Here is a 22,751-nt window from a genome sequence, read left to right as displayed (position 1 = left end):
TAGATGCAGGAGTCTGGCTGTCGCTTGTGACGTCTTCATTGTAGATGTAGGCTGGCTTCAGACGCTCTATAGTGACGACAGTAGTTCGTTGTGGCATTTGTATCTTGAAATACTTGTCGTAGCGTTTGAGGACTTCGAACGGGCCATCATATGGTGGTGTGAGCGGGGTCGCACGGTGTCATTACGCACGAATACGTGAGTACACGACGCAAGGTCCTTATGCACGAAAGGTCTCCATTGCGTGGCGTGCGTCCGGGTTACAGGAACAAGTGGTGACAAAATTGGCTAATGAAGTGCAGTTGGCGCTCGCGTCTCGGAGTGTCGCTGCTGCTCGGTGCTCGCGTAAGTGCGTGCGTAAGTGGTCTGTGGTCCGTGTAGACGATGACGTCATTGCCTTCTATAAGTCGTCTGAAGTGCTTTACAGCCATGTAAATCGCTAGGAGTTCGCGATCATACACACTGTAGCGGCGTTGCGTCGGACTCAGTGCCTTCGAGAAAAATGCCAGCGGTTTCCAAACATTATCAACTTTCTGTTGGACCAATCCTCCTACGCTGTGGTCTGATGCATCACTCATGATACATAGAGGAGCGCCGTGAACTGGATACGATAGCGTAGTTGCTTCCAATATGCTTTGGCGGCATTTCTTGAAAGCTTCATCTGACTCGGTGTTCCATTCGATAGGAGTCTTGTCATTTTTCTTGGAGTTGTGCAGATACTTGTTGAGTTGAGACTGAAGTTCCGCTTGATGTGGTAGGCAGTCACGGTAAAAATTTAACATGCCTAGAAATCTTCTCAGCTCACAGACTGTCTTCGGCTTTGGGTAATTCGATGTTGCTTCGATCCGCTCTTGAGTGGGACTGATGCCGTCGGGTGATACTTGATAGCCAAGGAAGTTGATTTTTCTTCGTCCGAACTCGCATTTATCGACATTGAGAGTTACGCCGTATTTATCTAGGCGTTCCAGGACTTGTCGAGCAGTGTTTTGTGTTTTTCTTCATTTTCAGAGGACAGGAGAAGATCATCGACGTAACAGAAACAGCCATCTATGCCTCGTAGAACGTCGTGCATGAATCGTTGGAATGTTTGGCTTGAGTTGCGGAGCCCGAACGTCATTGACTTAAACTGGAACAACCCGAACGGTGTGATTATTGAAGTTTTCTGCGCGTCTTCTTTGTTCATGGGGATCCAAAAATACGCCATCTTCAGGTCTAATTTTGAAAAAATCTTCTTGTTGTGCAACTGGTACGTAAAATCTTGAATTCGAGGTAAAGGATAGCGATCGGGTTGTGTTACGGCGTTCAGACGTCTATAATCGCCGCAGACACGTAGAGAACCATCTTTTTTCTTGACAACGTGCAGCGGACTTGCCCAGGGGCTGTTTGAGGGTTGACAGATGCCCATTTCCATCAAGCGTTCGAATTCGGCCTTCGCCGCTGCATATTTGTCGGGCGGCAGTGGGCGTGGCCTGGCGAAGAGTGGGGGGCCCGTAGTCTCGATGAAATGCTGCACGTTATGCTTGGCCGGCGTTTTCAAAGACATTGGTCGTAGTACATTAGGATACTGTTTGAGAATCTCGTAGTAGGCTTGATTGCTGCTGATCAAATAGACGGTTTCTTGAGTACTTCGGACTGTTAATGCGTTGACTTGGAGTTCAGTGGTTTTGTCGATGAGCTTCTTTTGATCTAGGTCAGGTAGCAGCTTGTAGTGCCGAAGGAAATCAGCTCCGAGGATTGAGGTCTTGATGGCAGCCACGATAAACGTCCAACGGTAGTCGCGCCGTAGCCCCAAGTTAAGAGTGATTGTTTTCTCTCCATAGGTCTTAATCGGCGTGTCGTTTGCGGCGTAAAGCTTGTAGGTGCTTGATAACTGGTTCTTCTTGTGATGCGACGATAGTACTGATATTTCGGCGCCAGTGTCGACGAGGTAACGTTCTCGAGAGTTGCGATCGATGACACAAAGGCGGTTGCTGACTGGAGGTACACCGAGGCCCGCCAGAGTCGGTGTAGGCATTAGTTTTCCGATGAGCTAGTCTTCTTGCTACACGGCGATTCACATCTTCGTGCTTTGTCTCCGAATCTGAAGTGATATCTGCACAGCCATCCAGGATCACCGGGCTTGCGTGAAGTTCCATGCGCCGACATAGATCTCGAACGGGAACGGCTGCGAGAGCGAAAGGGACGGCGATAGCGTTGCCGGCCGCCGGACCGAAGGGCTGCAATTTCGAGTGTTAAATTGTCGATCTTCTGGGATAACTTCTCAAAAAATGTGTTTTCGCTGCTTTGCGGGGCTTGAAAATCTGTGGCTCGTGTGACTGCAGCAACGGTGACTGGCTCGGCGTGCTCTAACATCTTGTCGGCCATGGCATCACGTCGGGTCAAGGTCGTACCTTCGAGTCAAACCTTTTCAACGCTCTCCTGAAGAAGCTTGGGACCACAAGAATACGTACCACTGCCTACCACCCTCAGGCGAATTCTCAAGTGGAGAGGCTACACCGCACTTTGAAAGCCGCTCTTATGGCAAGGGGCGAAAGTTCAAGATGGTCCGAAGAGCTGCCTACAGTTTTATTTGGATTACGAGCCGCATTACGCAGCGATAACAACCTAAGTCCTGCATTGATGACGTATGGATCCCCACTACGCATGCCAGCTGATTTCTTCGTACCTACAAAGTCGACGATTGAAGATGCAGAGTTTGTACGACGTTTGTCAGAGATAATGTCATCACTTGTTCCTGTAACCCGGACGCACGCCACGCAATGGAGACCTTTCGTGCATAAGGACCTTGCGTCGTGTACTCACGTATTCGTGCGTAATGACACCGTGCGACCCCCGCTCACACCACCATATGATGGCCCGTTCGAAGTCCTCAAACGCTACGACAAGTATTTCAAGATACAAATGCCACAACGAACTACTGTCGTCACTATAGAGCGTCTGAAGCCAGCCTACATCTACAATGAAGACGTCACAAGCGACAGCCAGACTCCTGCATCTAGCCCAAACCACAGATCATATAATACTAGTACAGATACCCAATCCCATACTAAAAACGCGCACCGTCCTAAGTATCCAATACCTGTAGGCTATTTTTTAGTTCACAGTAACGAACTAGATGGCGCACGGAGCTAATAAAACTCTCACAACTAACATGCGTTGAAATGGCGTCGAAATACCTCTCTTGCGACATCTGTTGTAGCTTTCACGCACTAAACCTAGAGGTCACATATATTGTTAAGGTCAATTATTACTAGATGGCGTTTCAGATATCGATGACGAAATTAAAATTTATTTACAAATTAAGTCAATTTACAATTATGATGTCAATTATAATTTAATGTTACTTTTTTTGTACTGTAAATAGAAGTTTGATTTGGTACTTTAAGACATCAAAGTTTCGTTACAAATCACAAGTCGTATTCTTATCGCTTAGCTTGCTTCGGCGCGACGAGCATTCGAGTAAACCAGCGTAACTATGACTTTTAGATACACAATAACGCATAATCAAAGAGGACTCTTATGCTGGTTTGAAGGTATCTAGTACCTGGTGCTTCACGATAGGGCAGAGAGAACACGGCATTAAGCGGTATGATTTGTTTTAATAACTCTTGGCGCTAAGCGTTGCATTGGTTGCTCGGCACGTGGCCTTGAGAGGCCCAAGGTTGCGCTTATACAAATGATTTAAAACGATCGTTAAAATCGAAAGTAAAACATATGCGCATATTCAATAAAAAAATATATTGGTACCTACCTAGAGATATATTAGGCAGTATTGTCTTAGATTTATTATGATATAAAAAGAGCATGTATACAGGAAAGGAATGAGAATTTTTAAGGATGATCAATTGATAATTTTGTGTTAAAAAATAAAGGCCACCACTTACAAAAAATAGGTACCTAAATATGGAAGTGTCTCGTTAGACAGTTTACGCACTTGCGATTTCCGTATGTGGCTATAGCGTGATAAGTGCTTAAGAGGAAAGAGGACGGCCGGTTCTCCATACAAACGTAGTCCCCATTTTCCTCTCTGGATGTTGACATTTAGGAAAATATTTTTAAGTAATTTGATGTATATTAAACATACCTTGTCTTTTGACTTTTTTCGATTTGTGTATTATTATTTTATTATAAAAATTAGGAGCGAAAAATAGATTTCAGATTTCATACAAAAATTTTAATGCTTCTAACTCTTACGAAAAAAATCAAACGTAGAGGCATACTTGTGGTTGATATACAACAAATTGTGTCAAAATATTTTTGATAATGTTAATATCTAGAGAGAAAAATGTGGACTATGTTTGTATGAAAAGGTGATTTCGCGTGCGTCCTCCACTTTCTTCTTAAGAGGGAAGTGTACCACGTGATTGTCCATACAAAAAGAGAAAACGTTTTTCCATGATTTAGTAGTATGTTATTGACACAATGACAAACTAGGTTCATAGGTTTCCTATTTTTAAATGTGCAAAACCAAAAAAAAAAAATTTTTTTCAAAAAAGCGAAACTTTATAAACCTACTTGAAGCGATCGACATCAAAATCAAAGTGATTTGTTAAGATTTAGTTAGTGGAAATCATTTTCTCTCGAAATGGAACTGCATAGAAAAATTACTGTTATTTTGTTAGATTCGAAAACTATTCTTCCCTCTTAATAATCCCAATTTCAAGTGAAATTATAAGGTTTAACATGACTTTTTGACGTGACTCATAGGGAGAACATATTTTGATTTATTCAGGAAAATTAGGTTATTGTAGGCATAGATTTATAACTAACCTAGATGCCTAGTCTGTACATCCCTAGTGAAGCCATTTCGAGTACGACATTATGTCGCCCTCGTGTCATCGTATCCGAACGGCCCTCGCAGTACTCAAGGTCGAGTTGGTTTGTGTACACCTCCCGGTTATAAATTAAAAAATACAAGAAAGATGGTTGTTTGTGCGGTGAATTGGTGTCACAACACATCAGTGAATAAAAACAAACCGCCTGATATAACATTTCATGCGTAAGTATCCAGTTTAATGTGATATTTTTACGTAATTGTAAATACAAAAATCCAAATTTTCGTCAGCCGCCATTACTTATAAATGTTGCCAGGTGATATGAATCTTTTTTCCTCCAAATGAGGCATGACGATTACATTGATAAAAATAATATGCTTACTTTAAGTTCCTTGTATGACTATAGAAAATATTCTTTTTTAGTTTTTCATTCTTTTATTTCCAATTATGTTTTGTCTTTTATAAAATTACAGTTTAAATTCATATTTTTATTTTGTGTGATATTCGTTTTAGATTTCCGACTGATCCGCTTCTGTCTGCGAGATGGACGGAAAAAATTAGATTAAATAGGAACGATGCAATATGGAAACCGACTAAACATAGTCGCATATGCTCTCGCCATTTTGATGAGCAAGTAAAGTAAATTTTATTTGTGGAACACAGGTGTTACAGTTAAGGTCTGTAAAAACGAAACGCAACTGTCACTGTCGCACTTATATGGAAGACTGATAGAGAGACACAAAGCGTTTCGTTGTTCGAAGCAATAGCGATTGCCACCTTGGCTAGGCCTGCAGGTACAATTACTAGTACTGACGATAAATAGTTATTTGTTTTACAAGTGGAAAAGTTGTTGTTTAACCGCTCGTGCTAATATTGCTACTCGAGCTAAATAAAGATCCAAAATGTCGAAAAATGGAATCTTGAGCGTTGCGAGGGTTTCAAGTTACGAGAGTTAAACAAATTTTGCCCCAAGTGAAAACACAAAACTTTTCACCACACTAACCCGAAGAAAATATTAGTCAAATAAAATCAAACCAAATCAAATCCAAATGATCGTCATTAAATATTTATCATTTAAAATCATTATTCCAAAGTCAATTCTACCAGCTATTATCTGTGCACATTTTTTTATTAAACATTATTTCACAAAGTACAGAAATGCAAAGTTCTTAAAAGAAACCTTGAAAGCTTTTGCTACAAATTTAATATCTACATACACACTCCCAAATGATTGATAGCCAAGTATAAGGATGTGGTTAAAATCCATCTACTTTAAGGGGAATAAATGAACTCTGGCAACCCGTTTTTGTATATATGTGTGTGTCGCTGAGCGTAAGACACGAGCGTCGCACGCACACATCGTTCGAGTTTCGGCTTCACTTTTGGCAGATTAGCCTTATGAGGACTAACTGTCTATGTGTGATAGGTCAGTGATTGTAGGTACCTATTTAATTTGTTATGCTATCATTATCAAGCATCAGAGTGCCCAGCACGAAGAGCAAAATTTCATCAACTGCTATAAAGAAATTTCGATTCAGAAATAAAGTTTAATCCGTATTAACTCCGTATCATCTGTATCCGTATTACTTATTATATTTAGTAAGAGGGTGGGGGGAGGGGTTAATTACGTGAGGGGATCAGGGGGGTCAAGCTGAATTCACCGAACCAGTTTCACCGAAATTGAAAAAACCGGGAAACCCAGGTTTACTTACCGATTCCGATTTTTTAAATAAGTACCTATATAAATTACATCTTATACCTTTAAACGAGCAATTCTTGTATATATATATCTGTGAGCTCGGAAACGGCTCTATACTAACGATTTCGCTGAAATTTGGTATATGGGGGTTTTTTAGGGGTATACAATCTATCTAGATTAGTCTTATGTTTGGGAAAACGCATGTTTCCGAGTTTTCATGCGTTTTTCTTGCGACGCAGAATATGGTCGCTAATTTCGTGTTGCCGGCCACTGTCCGTCTGGTCCAGCGGGTTAAGACGCGGACTGCTAAACGAGTGTTACGGGTTCGAATCTCGCCCGGTGACTAACTTATGTTTTTTTTTTTTATATGTTCAAGTTTATATTATATAATTTTTTATTGTTTTAGACAAGTTTATTTTAGTAAGAAAATGACCTATGTAATAAGAGAAATTGACAATAGATGGCGTTACTCTGTGACAAGTGCTGTAAAATGGATTGTAAATAATAATAATTGTCAGTTTACATTTTACTTTTTAAGTTTATGTAGATTATCACCTATACACCACCATATTACAATAAATAGTTATAACCGAGCAAAGCTCGGTCGCCCAGGTACTATATCATAATATGAGCTAGAATGTTAAAAAAGGAGTACGGATTTTTACAGATATTTCTTAAAAACTCTTTATTCAAATATGGGTCGCTTGAAAAAAACTAGGTTTCTACGTACCGTACCTACCTTCCCATCGTTTCATTATCTGATTTGTGCACTACCTAGACGACAAGAGAGACGATTAGCGCAACTCGCGCTATTGAACACTGTGCGAGTTGTGCGGATGAACGAGCTTGATTCTGAACGGGTGTTGCTTTGCGTGTTTAACATTCTAACATTGCAATAAAAAAAGCGTGTAACGTTTTTTTCCATAATTTTAAATTAATAAATATAATAATTTTATTTCGTATTTATTTTATTTAGTTTTTTAACCACCAAAGTGTGTTTTGTAGCTTATTCAGTACGGCTACCATGAGTTGGCATTTGACGTTTACGCTAGCGACTGCTTAAACTTGATCGCAGTTTATCTCGCTTGCATTAAAGTAAGGTATTAGTGCGATCGAGTTCACGCAGTCTTTGGCGTAAAAGTCAAATGTCAACTCATGGTAGCCATACTTGTCCTATCATGTAAATATTTTTTTATAATTTTTGATATATGATATAAACAGATTATTCAACATATAAGAAAACATCAAATTAAAGTCACTGGAGCGCGTCAGCGGGTAGTCAGTCGCGCACCATGTATCCGAAAAAAAGAAAGAAAGAGGAGGGGAAATAATAAGGGTAGGTATGTTAATTTACATGGTCAAGGTGGTTTTTAAAATGTAAGAGAGTAGCAGGGTCACAAAGTTACAAAAAAAACGTGACCTTGATTTACTCGAGCGCGGTCGGTCTTTTTTTGTTTATTTTTTGTAAATGTAATGAAGATTTCTTATTAGAAAAACAATCAACTTATAACGTTCGAGTTCATTATTTTCAACTGACCGAAAAATATACGGGAATACCCTCAATACCTCTTTAACTCAATTAAATAAATAAAAATCTTTTTTTTAGGGTTCCGTAGCCAAATGGCAAAAAACGGAACCCTTATAGATTCGTCATGTCCGTCTGTCTGTCCGATTCTGTCACAGCTACTTTTTTCCGAAACTATAAGAGCTGTACTGTTCAAACTTAGTAAGTGGATGTATTCTATAAACCGCATTAAGATTTTCACACAAAAATAGAAAAAAAAACAAGAAATTTTGGGGGTTCCCCATAGAAATGAAACTCAAAAAATCTTTTAGCATCAAACCCATACGTGTGGGGTATCTATGGATAGGTCTTCAAAAATGGTATTGAGGTTTCTAATATCATTTTTTTCTAAAATGAATAGTTTGCGCTAGAGACACTTCCAAAGTGGTAAAATGTGTGTCCCCCCCCCCCTAACTTCTAAAATAACAGAATGAAAAATCTAAAAAAAATATATTATATACATTGCCATGTAAACTTCCACCGAAAATTGGTTTGAACGAGATCTAGTAAGTAGTTTTTTTTTAATACGTCATGAAATTAAAAAAAAAATTTTTTCATCATACCCATACATGTGGGGTATCTATGGATAGGTCTTCAAAAATGATATTAAGGTTTCTAATATCATTTTTTTCTAAACTGAATAGTTTGCGCGAGAGAACCTTCCAAAGTGAAAAAAGTGTGTCCCCTGCAGAGGCGCGCGGGTGGCGCTACGAGTATACTCGTATTTGAGTATCATCTTTTGCAGACGTTTTGTTGTTTGATATGAGTAGATCATGCATTTGGTGAAGGTACCGTAGTAACCTCGCAGTAGGACACACACACAAAATGTATGTATGGTGTCACCACGAATTATTTATGATTTTGTGGCACACTTCATATATCCGTATCGTGTGGTTTAATAAAAATAATAGTTTTTGGTTTCTATGAAAAAGACACGCAAATCAAAGTTGTAATTTTAAGATTTTTTGATTGAAATTGGGTTTACGTGCATTTTTATGCTAATCTATGAATTTCAGACGATTAAACATGAAACGGCGCCCGGGGCATGTTACACCGATACTAACTTTTCATATTAAATTGGCGGCTCAGGCCGGTATAAAGCCGTTTGAGTAAATGTCCTGTTCATATCTCGACGACAAAAGCGATTGTCAGCCTTATATCTTACATTATTAGTTTCCAAAATAAAATTAATTTCGTAGAGTAGAGTATAATTTCGGAATTGCACCACGTTCGGAGGCATTCGAAACTAAGGTACATAACAGTGATTTTTTTTTTCTTATTGCGCAAATAAATATTTATGTTGCCGAACGCCGATTTTATACTCTTTTTTTTTACAATCCTAGAAAAAACTAACCACGTTTTAATAGGTAGTTTTTTAATCCTAAAAATTTTATGGTTTCTGAATTTAATCGATTAATTATTTTAAATTTAAAAAGAAACAACTATCTATATACAACGTAAATAGATAGCCTATGTTAATCAATTAATTATATTTTTTTAGGAATCGAAATTTATTACAAAACTCAAAATTCGAATGCCTATATGTCCGCGCATGTTAGAAAACACTTATTATACATATATTTAAAAAGCTTTCTCAAACACAAGTGGAAATAGTGTCATTACGTTCATAACAATAAGCTGCGAAACACCATGTTTCGCGCGCTAAAGCGAGTCACAACCCAGCTTTCTGCAGTTATTTATTCTTTGGCCGCAATTACTCCGATATTATAGCACTTGGGAAATGCACAAGCATTCATAGTGCAAGGAAGGCACGGAGCGACAAGTGATACAGCCTCCTCGTCTAAAAACTGGCACACGACTGACGTTCACGTCTTTTTCGAGCTGCATACGCATGAAATGTCAAAAAATGATCGATTTCTTAAAAAAATATTAACTGATTAGCAAAAGCTGTGTTGTATTCGCAGAACCTGTTAAAAAATATTTTTTTAGTTTAAAAATAATTTAATCGATTAATTTAGTAGAAATGAGCAAAGTTACCCGCAAAATTGCCTGTGTCTTTTTGTATGTGTATTTTTTTTTGCCGTGAAAACTATAAATGTTACGATAAAAGTCAAATGATGCTATTGTTGTACATAAAATGAATATTCATATATATCTTTTCCACAATTTTTTGTTACCCATTTAGAAGAAATAGCCTCTAGACTAGAAACCGTTTTTCGACGAAAACGGCGCGTAGCGCCTTAATAAGGTTATGTCCTTCGCGCCACCGTGCACCGCTAATAATACCTAGTTGTATGCTTACGCACACAGATGCACCTCGGTGGCCTTCAGGGGCTGCGTAAGGTTCGCCTACGCCTCTATGGTTCCTCCGATACGAACAATATGAAATCGAAAATGAGCCCATATTAAATTAAAAACAAATGCGAACCTACAAATATAATACGTCGTATTTTAATCTAACTTTGCAAACGCACACTGGTAAATAAATATCAGTCTTCGTCTTTTGATTGATATTTTGTCAGATGATGATAGTTTATAGAGTTAGAGCAGCTTATTTAGATGCACCAGGTTTCTATTTTATCACCAATATAGTTGAGAAAGATGCATAATGAAGCCCTGTGAATGTCAGCTGCCGCGAATGAAGCAGTTAAAAATTTAACTCATTTAAGTTTAACATCAAATAAGACTAATTAATTATTGCTCTAAGCCTGTAAATTTAAATGACCAAGATGACCATAAATGTCACAAATGACCGGTCATTTATCAAAAACGAGGGTCTCTAAAAGTGAATATTTAATTATTTATGTTGCCGAGCGCCGCTAGACGGACGCTTTGCAACCCTACTCGTGTTGTTACTATTGCTTTCAATGCTTACATTTGACCAGTTGAAGCACTTTTTAGGGCCACAAAGTTTGTGTCTAGAGTCATACTGTGTCGATATGTACTTCAAAAAATGGGCTATGTGCGTTTTAAACCACGCATTATGGAGGGTTAAACCTTAATACGATTCGAAAAGACACACGCAGCGCTTGCGCGGCATAGCGGGGCCTTGTATCGCTCGCTACCACTAGGTCGGCTACGATTGGCTCGCGCGCGCCGGCACGTCGACGGTCCAGCGCACGTGGCTATGAATTTGGCGCCTTTTAAAATAGATTATACTATTATAATGCAAGCTATTCACAGAAATTTCTAACTTTCCTTAATATTTCCGTAACGCATATTAATTTTTAAGCAACTATCCTATTTTTCAAAATTTTTAGCTTTGTCTATTAACTTAAGAACTTAGAGGTATTGTCGTGGATTTAATAACTTTAATTTAATGTTCACAAAACAAAAAGATAATTCTAGTTTAACAAATTATCACATTTAAAAAAAATCTAAATATTTGAAGCTTAAACTTTGCACCTTAATTCAATATTCAAAACCATGTAATGATTAAGTAAATTCATCCTATTGTGAACTTTACGTCTTAGCGCTAAGGTTGCAAATTCCATGTGACTTACATGACTATGAAGGGTACAGTTGTAACTGATGAGCAGTTTTCGGTAACGGCGGCTATTAACGCGGGTATCAAAATCGACGTCTAACACCGCGGTGTTTACAAATACTCATTTTGCAAGCAAACAGATCTATTCCCTAAGAAATAAAGCATACACAAAACAAGCTCATTCATTGGTCTATCATGTCCATTAGTGTGCATTTGTGTGAGTGTAACAAAAAACTCGCGATTCGTCAGTTTGTGCGACGGCGGCGCAAGAACCGGTTGTTCCATACAGACACGTGACACCACAGGTAAGTGCACTCCAATCTTACTTAGTGTTTTACGTAATAGTTATGGCAAATAAACTAGTGCAATGCCTTTTAAGAGGTTGTGTATTGTTTTCTACACGATTTTGAATTACTTTTAACTTAGTTTTTTGACCGGGAAATACGTTTAAAATTGAAAATAAAATACAGCGGTGATAGGCGCCAATTATTTCTGTGGTAAGTAATTCCGTGGTATGCCACGGTAATAGAAAAAGTGGTAGTTTTGTTTATTTACTCTTTAGTTTTGGTACAAATTATCAATTTTATAATTTCTTTTATTTATTCCAATCTTGATCTATTCACGCTATTAAAGAGCTATTTATAGAGAGTGGTATGGAAAGTATTCAACTAACCCTTAATTTTTTGACAAAAACTTCAGCACCGATTTCCTTGTTTCTAGGGAACCCTTAATCTGTCAACTTTTTTTTATTTTGAGTTAAAACCTAAAATTTACTTGCCAGTTATGTGATTTGGTCTTTACAAGAAGCTTGTAATATACGTGTTTGATTTGATTTGAAAACCATCTGTGTTTTATTCTTTTTATGGGTCGGAATTAGGTTTAATTAAACTCCAAATTAAGCCTATTACCGATGGTATGATCAGATTACCCTCGGTAATAGAATGTATAGAAATCTATTACCGACCCAGAGAAATATCGAATGGGTCGGTAATAGGCTCTTAAAGAGTTATCTATTACCGAGTGACTATTTGGTATTGTATTGAAATATCGCATTTAGGGTACCGCAAGTACAGATTTCGTTGATAAAATTTAGACTTCAGTTATCATTATCAGATTTAAATTCTTCTGTTTTCTGATTCAGTTATTACTCTGACAAGGAAGGATACCCAACTGCCGGACAATTCCGATTAGATTTTTTTTAATATAATTTTATTTATACAGTAGTCCAAAATCTCAGACATGATTTTTTTAGCTATAAGAATCAGCAATAAGAAAAGTACTGTGATTTGTTAATTATAAACGGGTAAATTATAACACATAATATGTGAGAGACTTTATTTAACTATATTACCTTATCAAAAAATATTAGAATTAAAAGTTTTCATGTTTTTATATATAGTTCGAAATTTTATGAGGTGGACGTTTACCATTTCATTGTGGTAAACTTTCACTCAGGTAGTAAACGTCCAGCTTATAAAATTTCGACTATAATTTACGCTGTGCCTTATGAGAAAATGTTACTTACTTGTTTTTTTGTGCAGCTAATTATGTCAAGTAAGACACATTCTTATCAATCATTATAGCATTTAAAAATTACTTTATTTAATAACAGGCAGGCCTATTTGTCATATACGTCCTTAGTAAAACTTTACTAACAATAATTTTTGTTGTTTTACATGTAAAACATTCAACTTATAACTTGTTATACAGGTACTCGTGGGTACTTGGTAAGTTAAATATTTATAGTATTTGATTGTACGAAAGTGTAATTATAATCTCTTCGAATATATCTCTTATTTTTAAACATACTCCTATAGTTTTATTTTTTATTTTTGTGTCATTATTAAACTTAATGATACAAAAAATAATATACAGAACCCACGTCGTTATTATTGTTTTAACCCTCGGTATTAGGTTTCGAATTTTGAGTTTGGTTTCTATTAACGAGTGCAGAAAATCATGCCAATTGTACCCTCGGTAATGAAAGCTCAATTCGCGATAATAGAGTCACAGCCTGTCCTTTGCCACGGTAATAGAAGATTTGGTCATTTTTGGCTTCAAAAAATATTTTAATACATATAATAAACCAAAATGAATCCAAAAACGTGTGAAACGGAAAGTTCATTAAATGCTCTGATGAAAAAAAAATATTCCTGGCTGTTAGACAGCATTGATACCCTTAATTTTAGGATCTCTTTTGAAAAGTTCCTTAACTACCACGGTAATAGGTGCCTTTACCCTAACTGCATTAACTGTCACAATGGCTCAGCGGTAAATGCGTAGACTAGCGAGCGGGAGGTCCGAGTATCGAACCCCGGCGAAAATTAACTTTTCTCCTAACTTTATTTGGTTTTAAAATAACTGTTTATTTGGTTTTTCAATTAATCTATAATTCCGGTAATTGATTTCGAAGTACCGAAATTTATATCATAAATCCGGGGATCCCACTTGTGAGAGAGATTATTTTTTTGTAATTAAAGTGCCCCACTATTTCACCAGAGCGTACCGATCGCTATGCCTTTTTGGATGGATGCACAACAGTGCACACACACTAGGTAGCCAAAGAAACCCCGTCAAACACCAGGCAAAATCCCTCATGGCGATGGCGCCCACATAATTTTAATCTTGGTTTAATGAGGATAATAGATTATAAAAAAAAAATCACTTAGTATACTGAGAATTACATTATTTTACCTCCCTCGACAACACATAACAATCATTAATAAAAGAATATATATACCTAATTTATATCTGACGCTCGTTCTAACTTTTATATTACAAAATATGCTTAAAATATGTCACATGCCATATAAGCATAACTTTTCCATCTTTAGAATTATCATTACTTTTAGGGCAAAACTCTGGTCCCACTATTGAGCTAAGAAGTTACGCAATGCGAAGAAATTAAAAACACATTTTAAGATCCCTGACAACATAATCTATAATATAAGTACCTGGGCGACCGAGCTAGCTCGGTTACAACTATTTATTGTAATATGGTGGTGTATAGGTGATAATCTTAACTACATTTTTTACTAAATTAAACTTGTCTAAAACAATAAAAATTATATATAAACTTGAACATATATTTCAAAAAAAAGTTGGTCACCGGGCGAGATTCGAACCCGTAACACTCGTTTAGCAGTCCGCGTCTTAACCCGCTGGACCAGACGGACAGTGGCCGGCAACACGAAATTAGCGACCATATTCTGCGTCGAAAGAAAAACGCATGAAAACTCGAAAACACGCGTTTTCCCAAACATAAGACTAATCTAGATCGATTGTTTACCCCCAAAAACTCCCATATACCAAATTTTAGCAAAATCGTTTAGAGCCGTTTCCGAGATCCCGGAAATATATATATATACAAGAATTGCTCGTTTAAAGGTATAAGATTTGGTCGGGTTATGTGTAGGTACCACAAACTATACTAAATTCACGGTGGGAATAAAAAAATGTCCTCACATTTCAACATTATGTGACAAGGACAAACAATAATAACGCTTTCTTTGCTACTCCTACTGAAAGATAAATAAGACTATCCCGTTCGGTCATTTCCCTCCACCGCTCATGGCTGATCCAGTTGAATACTCGATTCATGCGTAAAACGTACTAGAATCGTGGTGGCTCCATCTAGTGACGATATTCATTATTACTTCGACAGCTATATCCGTCGTGCGCTGTTGCCCATAACGTAGTCAGTCGCAAAACTCGCAAATCGCAATATAATTGTGGTATCAAATTTTGTAAATTAATGCATTGAATTCGTGTTGTTATTAATGTTTACATTTCATTTATAGTGTTTTTAATTTATGGCACGTTAAATATCTCTTAATATGAAGGATAACAATTTCGTAATGGCTGATTGTGACATTTGGCGCCATCTATTGATATCGATTTAGAAAATAATTATAACTAGTTCGAGATGGGAGGGCATGCCAAACACTCAGACGTATGTGACGAGATCGGGCAGAGTCACGAAACGTATTCGCTTCGCTTGAGAGGGAGTGCTATGGGACATGCGCTCGCATCGACGGCCGGACGCAACTGAGGCGCGCGCAGGCGGCGCGCACGTATTTATGCAGCGGTTGGAGCGAGATGGAAGACAGGGCGTGCTACTCTCGCAAGCGACATTCTCTGCGGTAGTCCTGAATTGCTGTATTTGGTTCTAGCACGTTTTCTTTCTCCATTTTTCGCTTGCCTTGAGCTCCATCCTCGGTGTCAGACATCTTCTAAGCGTCGACGGGTCACCAGATATGGGGGTCCATGTAGGAGGAGTCCAGTGTAAACAGCGGTCTAGTCAGTTAAATAATGAACATTTATTGAAATGTATCGTCGTCTTATATACTATTCCTAAACCTACGAAAAAATAGAAAGATAGGTATCTTAGAACTACAGAATCTAATCTACCCTTTGACGTAAATCGCACCTCTCTAGAGTGCGATGGCATATCTTCTATCCCGCTCACAATCGCCGGTTGCATGAAGTGGGTAGTAGAAAATACAGCAATTCAGGACTACCGCAGAGAATGTCGCTTGCGAGAGTAGCACGCCCTGTCTTCCATCTCGCTCCAACCGCTGCATAAATACGTGCGCGCCGCCTGCGCGCGCCTCAGTTGCGTCCGGCCGTCGATGCGAGCGCATGTCCCATAAGCTTGAAAACAAGCTTTAAGCTCGCGAGCCGATTTGTACGGCAAAGACTTATTGATTGGAGTTCTTTTGTTTATTGTGTACTTTTTGTAAGCTTAAAGCTATTTCAATAATAAAGTTTTTGCTCTAACTTTTTTTTCATTCATTCTGCTAGTTCGGCATACAAAGTAGTAGATTGTTAACCAAGAGATGAAAAGCACCCATTTCAGTCGATAGTCTCACTGCGTTCGAGCGCCAATTGTCTGAGACTGAAATGGTACCTTTCATTCGTTAAATACTCTAGTTTTAATTTCGAATACGAGAAAAGTAAAATACATGGGTATTAAAAAACACAAATACTTCAGTAGTATTTCTTGAGGCTACTTTCAATAAACAATTAAGGTAAAAATATCGTTATTTATGGAATGGGGAGTTAGTTAATATAATGGAAATTGTTATAAAAAAACCATTTAAAACCAATATTATATTGCTTTTCTTAAAGAAATGAAAAAGAACGTAACATAGAAAGTACAATATTCTAAAGCAAAAAATGATGCAGAGCATGGGAAATGAAAAATACCTTTAAATTGATTATAAGACTTGAGCAAACTATTATAATATGACTTCTGCATAAATTATGAATTATGTGAACTGTTATTAATGTTATTATAGTCCAATTTAGTGATTTTTTATGATTTGATAATTGAAAAGTTTATGAAGGACATAAAGTTTTAATGAAGTTGGTTTATCGTTGAAAATTTTCATGCCATCAAAACGAATTAGTACCATGATTCTAGAAAAATCCAAATGGAAAAGTCAGATATGCATAACTAATAATTAAAATAGGTATTTAAAGAACAAAGGGTAAATTCACGTAAATTATTTGTCGCTATTGTCGACATATTTAGAGTGTTTCTTGAGAAAGCTAGGTGTATAATTTGATAAGAGGCAACAGGAGTCATTTCTCCATACAAACGTACTGTTTCCTCCGTGGTTTTTGAAGCTAGAGCAATGATTTCTTCAACACAGATTACTATTATTAATATCTGTTTTTATTTCTTAAGGCGCTAGTGCACTTCAAATATTCGCAAAAACGGCCTAATTTACTAGACCCCAAAGAGAAGCATGATATTCAAACTGACACCTATTAACCTAAAAATCAAGACAGTCCGACACAGATAATTTCATTACCATTTAGATCTCAAATTTTTGGAGCAGAAAACAGTCGAGTAAGAAACATCGTTTTTTGAGATTTTTACGCAGTATTTTTTCGCCTAACCTGGCGTGATCCTTATCGCACTAGTTTAAGGAGCCGTTTCTGTTAGCGAGACGGATATATAAAATATTTAAATCTCTACTCCCGTATCGTCCGAGGCTGAAATGGTGCCTTTCACCCGAGTTAAACAATGTGTTCAGTGTTGTCCATTTAGAATTTAAAAACTGGCTAATTATTAACTTCAGTACCTAGTATTTCTGGAGGGCACTTTTCATTAACAATTTAGGTAAAAATATCTGTATTTATGGAATGGGGAGTTAATTAACATCGTTATTTATGGAATGGGGAGTTAATTAACAGCATATGTGTTCAGTGTTGTCCATTTAAAATTTAAAAACCAGCTAATTATTAACTTCAGTACCTAGTATTTCTTGAGAGCACTTTCAATAAACAATTTAGGTAAAAATATCGATATTTATGGAATGGGGAGTTAATTAACAGGATAAAAAGTAAGGTTTTGTGTTATCCGTGTGAAGCTGGGGCAAGTCGCTAGTTCGTCCATAAATGTTAAAGCCTGACCAGTAATTTATGATCACGCGCCACGTTGCGGAATTTCTATGGAACTAAATTTTTCATACTAAACTGATCTGTCACCCTATACATGAGAAACAGCGCCCTCTTGACAATGATCATATATTTCTGGTCGAGCTTTACATAGCCTAAACAATTACGATGACATAGCCTTGGGTATCCATTAATTCTATCTTTATTCAGTCAAATATCTCAAATATCACAAACAAATATTACTTGGAGGCAATATGTGACGTTCGGGAAATGGTACCTTATGGCGGTTGGCGCTTAAGTCGCGTAGTATCGCATTAGATTTGGAGTGTCGTTAGTAACAGCGTAAGCGCCGACCGCCATAAGGTACCTTTACCCACGGGACGTCACATATTTGTTTTCAATTACCGAAAAAGGATGTCGCATGATAAATGTACGTTATTTACTCTACACTTTAGGTCCTAGGGATGGAATGCTAGAAACACGATGGGAAGCGTATGCTTCGAATTGGGATAGGCCATTAAATTTGTTATATAAGGTTATGCCTGGCGATGCTAAATATCTTAATTCAATTTAGTTCCATATTTTATAAATTATATAGTCCAGCCTTGGAATTTTTGAAAAGTTTTATATTTAGGAAATATTCAATTTATTTATAATTTAGGCACATATGTATACTATTTTAGTACTATACAAATATTTTTGAATACATAGTGGTAATCATGAAATAAAAGCATTTTTACTGCCGTCATCCGCTTTCGATACATTTTTACTACGTTTATTTTATACATGACACAAAGTTCTGTATATGTCACAATTTTTGTGATAATTTTCTGTTAACAGAGTGTAAATTATCCTATAGTAAAATGCGAGTATGGCACAAGTTTTTTTTAAACCGTTTATACAAACGTAACCATAATTGACATTAATCAATTATAACATAGTTTTTGTTATTTTAGGAATACTAAAAAAACGATTTTGCTAAAACATGGATATGACACAAACGTATTCTCAGCCCACGGTATATCAACATCCACACCTTTCTTAGTATACATATATATTATGAGTATATATCGTAAGATGTGAAGTTACAAACACATTGACAAACGCCACGTAAACGCTGTGCGTCGATGTTTATCCAAGATTATGTGTTTAGTAAGTAATTCATGTCAAAACGTAAACTCTCATTAAATTTTATAGGCGTATAACGCGTTACACCCTCCTAGTGATGTGCAAGGGATATTACCGGTAATCTTTTTTTTAAGTTACAGATGCTCGTACTAAAAAGTTTTTCGAAGCCTGTATGCAAAAAGAAATTTCATATTTACGCTAGTGTTTCCGTGATGGAAATCATCATTTGTAATGTGTCAAAAGGAGCTTACACTATATAATAATAATAATAAACCTTTTTATTCCTTAAATAAAGTATACAATATATTAAAAACATTTGTTTCTTTAAATTGTTGAAACTATGAAGAGTATGTATATGAATATTTGATGTTTTATTTAAGGTCCCGTTCGGGTAAAGGTCTCCTCCAAATTTTTCCAGACACTTCGGTCTTTGGCTATCTCTGTCCAGTTTGTACCGGCTACTTGAGATATCTCATCTACCCACCGTTCTTTTGGCCTTCCTTGTTTTCTCTTGCCTACTGGACCTTTCCAAGTTGTCGCTTTTAGTGTCCATCTTTTGTCAGAGTAGCGAGCTATGTGGCCTGCCCACTTCCATTTGAGGCGTTTAGCATGTTGTAAAGCGTCTATAACATTTGTTTTATTTCTAATATCAATGTTTCTTTAATATCTTGTCTTTAAGTTTGATGTTCAGGATGCTCCGCTCCATAGCTCGTTGACAAATTTGACACTATACCTTAGGTATAATTTAAGAATATATTTCATCATATATTACATTTTTAATTGTTATAATATTAAATATTTTCCAGGACCTGGGAGTCCAACACCATCGCATGTAATTTCCTAAGTAATACCAAGAACTAGAGCTGTCTTATTAATTTCCTTTCTTTTCATTTTTTTTTCTTACCCGGGAAGTATTTCCCGGGACCTGATAGTTCCATCACTACCATCGCATGCAATATCCAAAGTAATACCAAGACCTAGAGCCGCCTTATTAAAGCGAGCAGTGACAGAATGAAAAATTGTTCTCCGTATTATTATTATGATTTTTTTCTTTTTATCCGGTTTCTCGGGAAATTATTCCCGGGACCTGGAAATATTGTCATTACTACCTCATCGCATTTAATATCCTAAGCTGTCTTATTAACATCCTTCGTTTTTATAATTATTGTTAATGCATTATTTTTTCACGGGAAATATTTCCCGGGACCTGGTAGTTCCATCACTACCATCGCATGCAATATCCTAAGTAATACCAAGAACTAGAGCCTTCTTATTGAAGCGAATAGTGACAGAAAGACAAATTGCCCTCCGTATTATTATTATTATGCATTTATTCTGTTTCTCGGGTTTCTCGGGAAATTATTCCCGGGACCTGGGAATATTGTCATTACTACCCCATCGTATTTAATATCCTAAGCTGTCTTAATAACTTCCTTTGTTTTTATAATTGTTATATAAATTGTTATATTATTCTTTCTGGGGAAATAATTCCCGGGACCTGGTAGTCCCATCACTAGCATCGCATGCAATATCCTAAGTAATACCAAGAACTAGAGCCGTCTTATTAAAGCGAGCAGTGACAGAATGAAAAATTGCCATCCACGACCTAATTCCATCACCCATTAGCGCACAAGGATATAAAGACATGAAGCGGGGTAAGACATTACAGTATGGAGTCCATTGAGAAGAGAGGTTAGGATGGCTATAGGTACACAGATTTATAATCAGACATAGAAGATTTCAAAATAAAGTGATTAACAAAATCAAATATCGACACGTCTATTATCGATATTAGCTTAGCGTTATAGATATTTGTAACATGTATTAAAATATAGTTACCGCGAAATACACAACACGTTCGATATTTTCTTTGATATACCCATTGGTAGTTTTCTTATTTTTTGACATTGTATTCTACAGTTTACGTTTTTATTTTTAAATACTTAATACATGTAATAAAGAAATAATGATCGGATTTGTAATTGATTTGCGTTCTTGAATATTCGGTAAATTACAGCAGGTAGAATTTACATCTTTTAATTATTAATCTATGACTGACTTATAGATATTATTATTTGTCGATGTTTCTTTTTCTCAAGCACTCGTTGTTCTTGCCACAAAAACTTCTATGTCTGTTTATAATCCATTCCATGTGGTTTGTAAACAGTAGTTTTCTGCAAATAGGAGTAGTTAATTATTTATACGAGTAACGGTGCAAAGTAGTTGTTAACTTCTCGTAACTGACAACGTGTGTCAGTTTTGATATGCCGTTTAGTTATCGATCTTTTAAAAATCTTTCCAAGATCTTAAACGTGTCTTAATCATTCTTCGAATCGGGCCGTTAGTCTCATCCAGCGCTCAGTATCCGCGTAGGCCGTACTCCTGCGCAAATTTCAATTTCCTTCTGAGGAGGCATGTTTTAATTAGAGTACATACGATTGATGTCCTTCGCTATTGCGAGCGACGCTTTGTAGCACATGCGAACCGACACATTAACAGGAATACGTGTGTATCTTTATTAAACAGTTCTATTACAACGTACAATACAATACATTACAAATAGTACTCTTTACAGTACATATGGTGCTACTTTCCCGCACGCGTGAGTGAATGAGCACTTTCCGCGCATATGTCGAAACTTTAAAGAGCCATATGTACTGTAAAACGTACAATACACGTGCGAATAGGTAATGCGCAACTTGTGTTGATTTAAAACACTCCCTTCGGTCGCGTTTTAATTTATCAGCACTCGTTGCGAACTTTCAATTTTCTGCACTTGTATCATAAATAACTATTATTACAACTTCTTCTTTATTTTGATGCAAACTAAACTATGGACTAACTAATTTTATCACACTCGCTCGTAAACGGTGTTATTGTATGCCAGCTTACTGAGTTGGGATGAGCTGTATTTTTTTTTTTATACTACGTCGGTGGCAAACAAGCACACGGCCCGCCTGATGGTAAGCAGTCTCCGTAGCCTATGTACGCCTGCAACTCCAGAGGAGTCACATGCGCGTTGCCGACCCTAAACCCGCCCCCCCCTCGATGAGCTCTGGCAACCTTACTCACCGGCAGGAACACAACACTATGAGTAGGGTCTAGTGTTATTTGGCTGCTGTTTTCTGTAAGGTGGAGGTACTTCCCCAGTTGGGCTCTGCTCTAGATCTGGAATGACATCCACTGGCTGTGCCCTACCACACAAAGCCAGATGACATTCACAATGCCCATACCTCTCTTAATATTATGCCCACGGTCGGTAATAGATTTTTTGTAATTTCATGATGCCCATGGGCATTTTTTTAATTATGTCACTTATTCATAGGAACCAAGAAGATATAAATGAGTTCCACTTTCACTTTTGAAAAGATTGACGTTTTTAATTTAATATTTTTGTTTATGTCTAAAATTATTTCATTTGATTAGTTGAATAGCAGTTTAAAATATTTTTTACACAATTTTCAATCGTGGCTGAATGCCGGATGGATCTGTGCCTTCGATGCCTAACTTATCAAATTAACAATATGGCGGACAAATATTTGAAATGTCACCATATTTAAGAATTATTTAGTTTAAAATCTAGTTGTCACAAGTGTGATGAAAAACATTAAATATTATTGCGGTACAAGAATTGCGAACTCGTGCCCCTATTGCCTAGGTAATACGAGTGTCGACATTTTGACTAAAATGAAAATATCTCAGTTCTACCGTGGATTTCCGTTTGGTGCCCAA

General features: G+C 37.0%; 1 protein-coding gene and 1 long non-coding RNA gene across 18 annotated transcripts in view; both read left to right on the top strand.

Moving 5' to 3' along the window:
* The window catches only part of LOC133531155 (hemicentin-2), a 782,365-nt gene that overhangs the window by 709,574 nt on the left and 50,040 nt on the right, over positions 1–22,751 (top strand). The gene's annotated exons all lie outside the window — the stretch shown is intronic.
* LOC133531161 (uncharacterized) lies at positions 4,745–5,647 on the top strand. Its single transcript, XR_009801485.1, has 2 exons — positions 4,745–4,996; positions 5,286–5,647. It is a non-coding gene; the product is annotated as an uncharacterized LOC133531161 (long non-coding RNA).

Source organism: Cydia pomonella, chromosome 24 (genome assembly GCF_033807575.1).
Source record: "Cydia pomonella isolate Wapato2018A chromosome 24, ilCydPomo1, whole genome shotgun sequence".
NCBI lineage: Eukaryota > Metazoa > Arthropoda > Insecta > Lepidoptera > Tortricidae > Cydia > Cydia pomonella.
The sequence above is the reverse complement of the archived record's forward strand: the minus strand, read 5'-3'. Positions and strand labels throughout refer to the sequence as shown.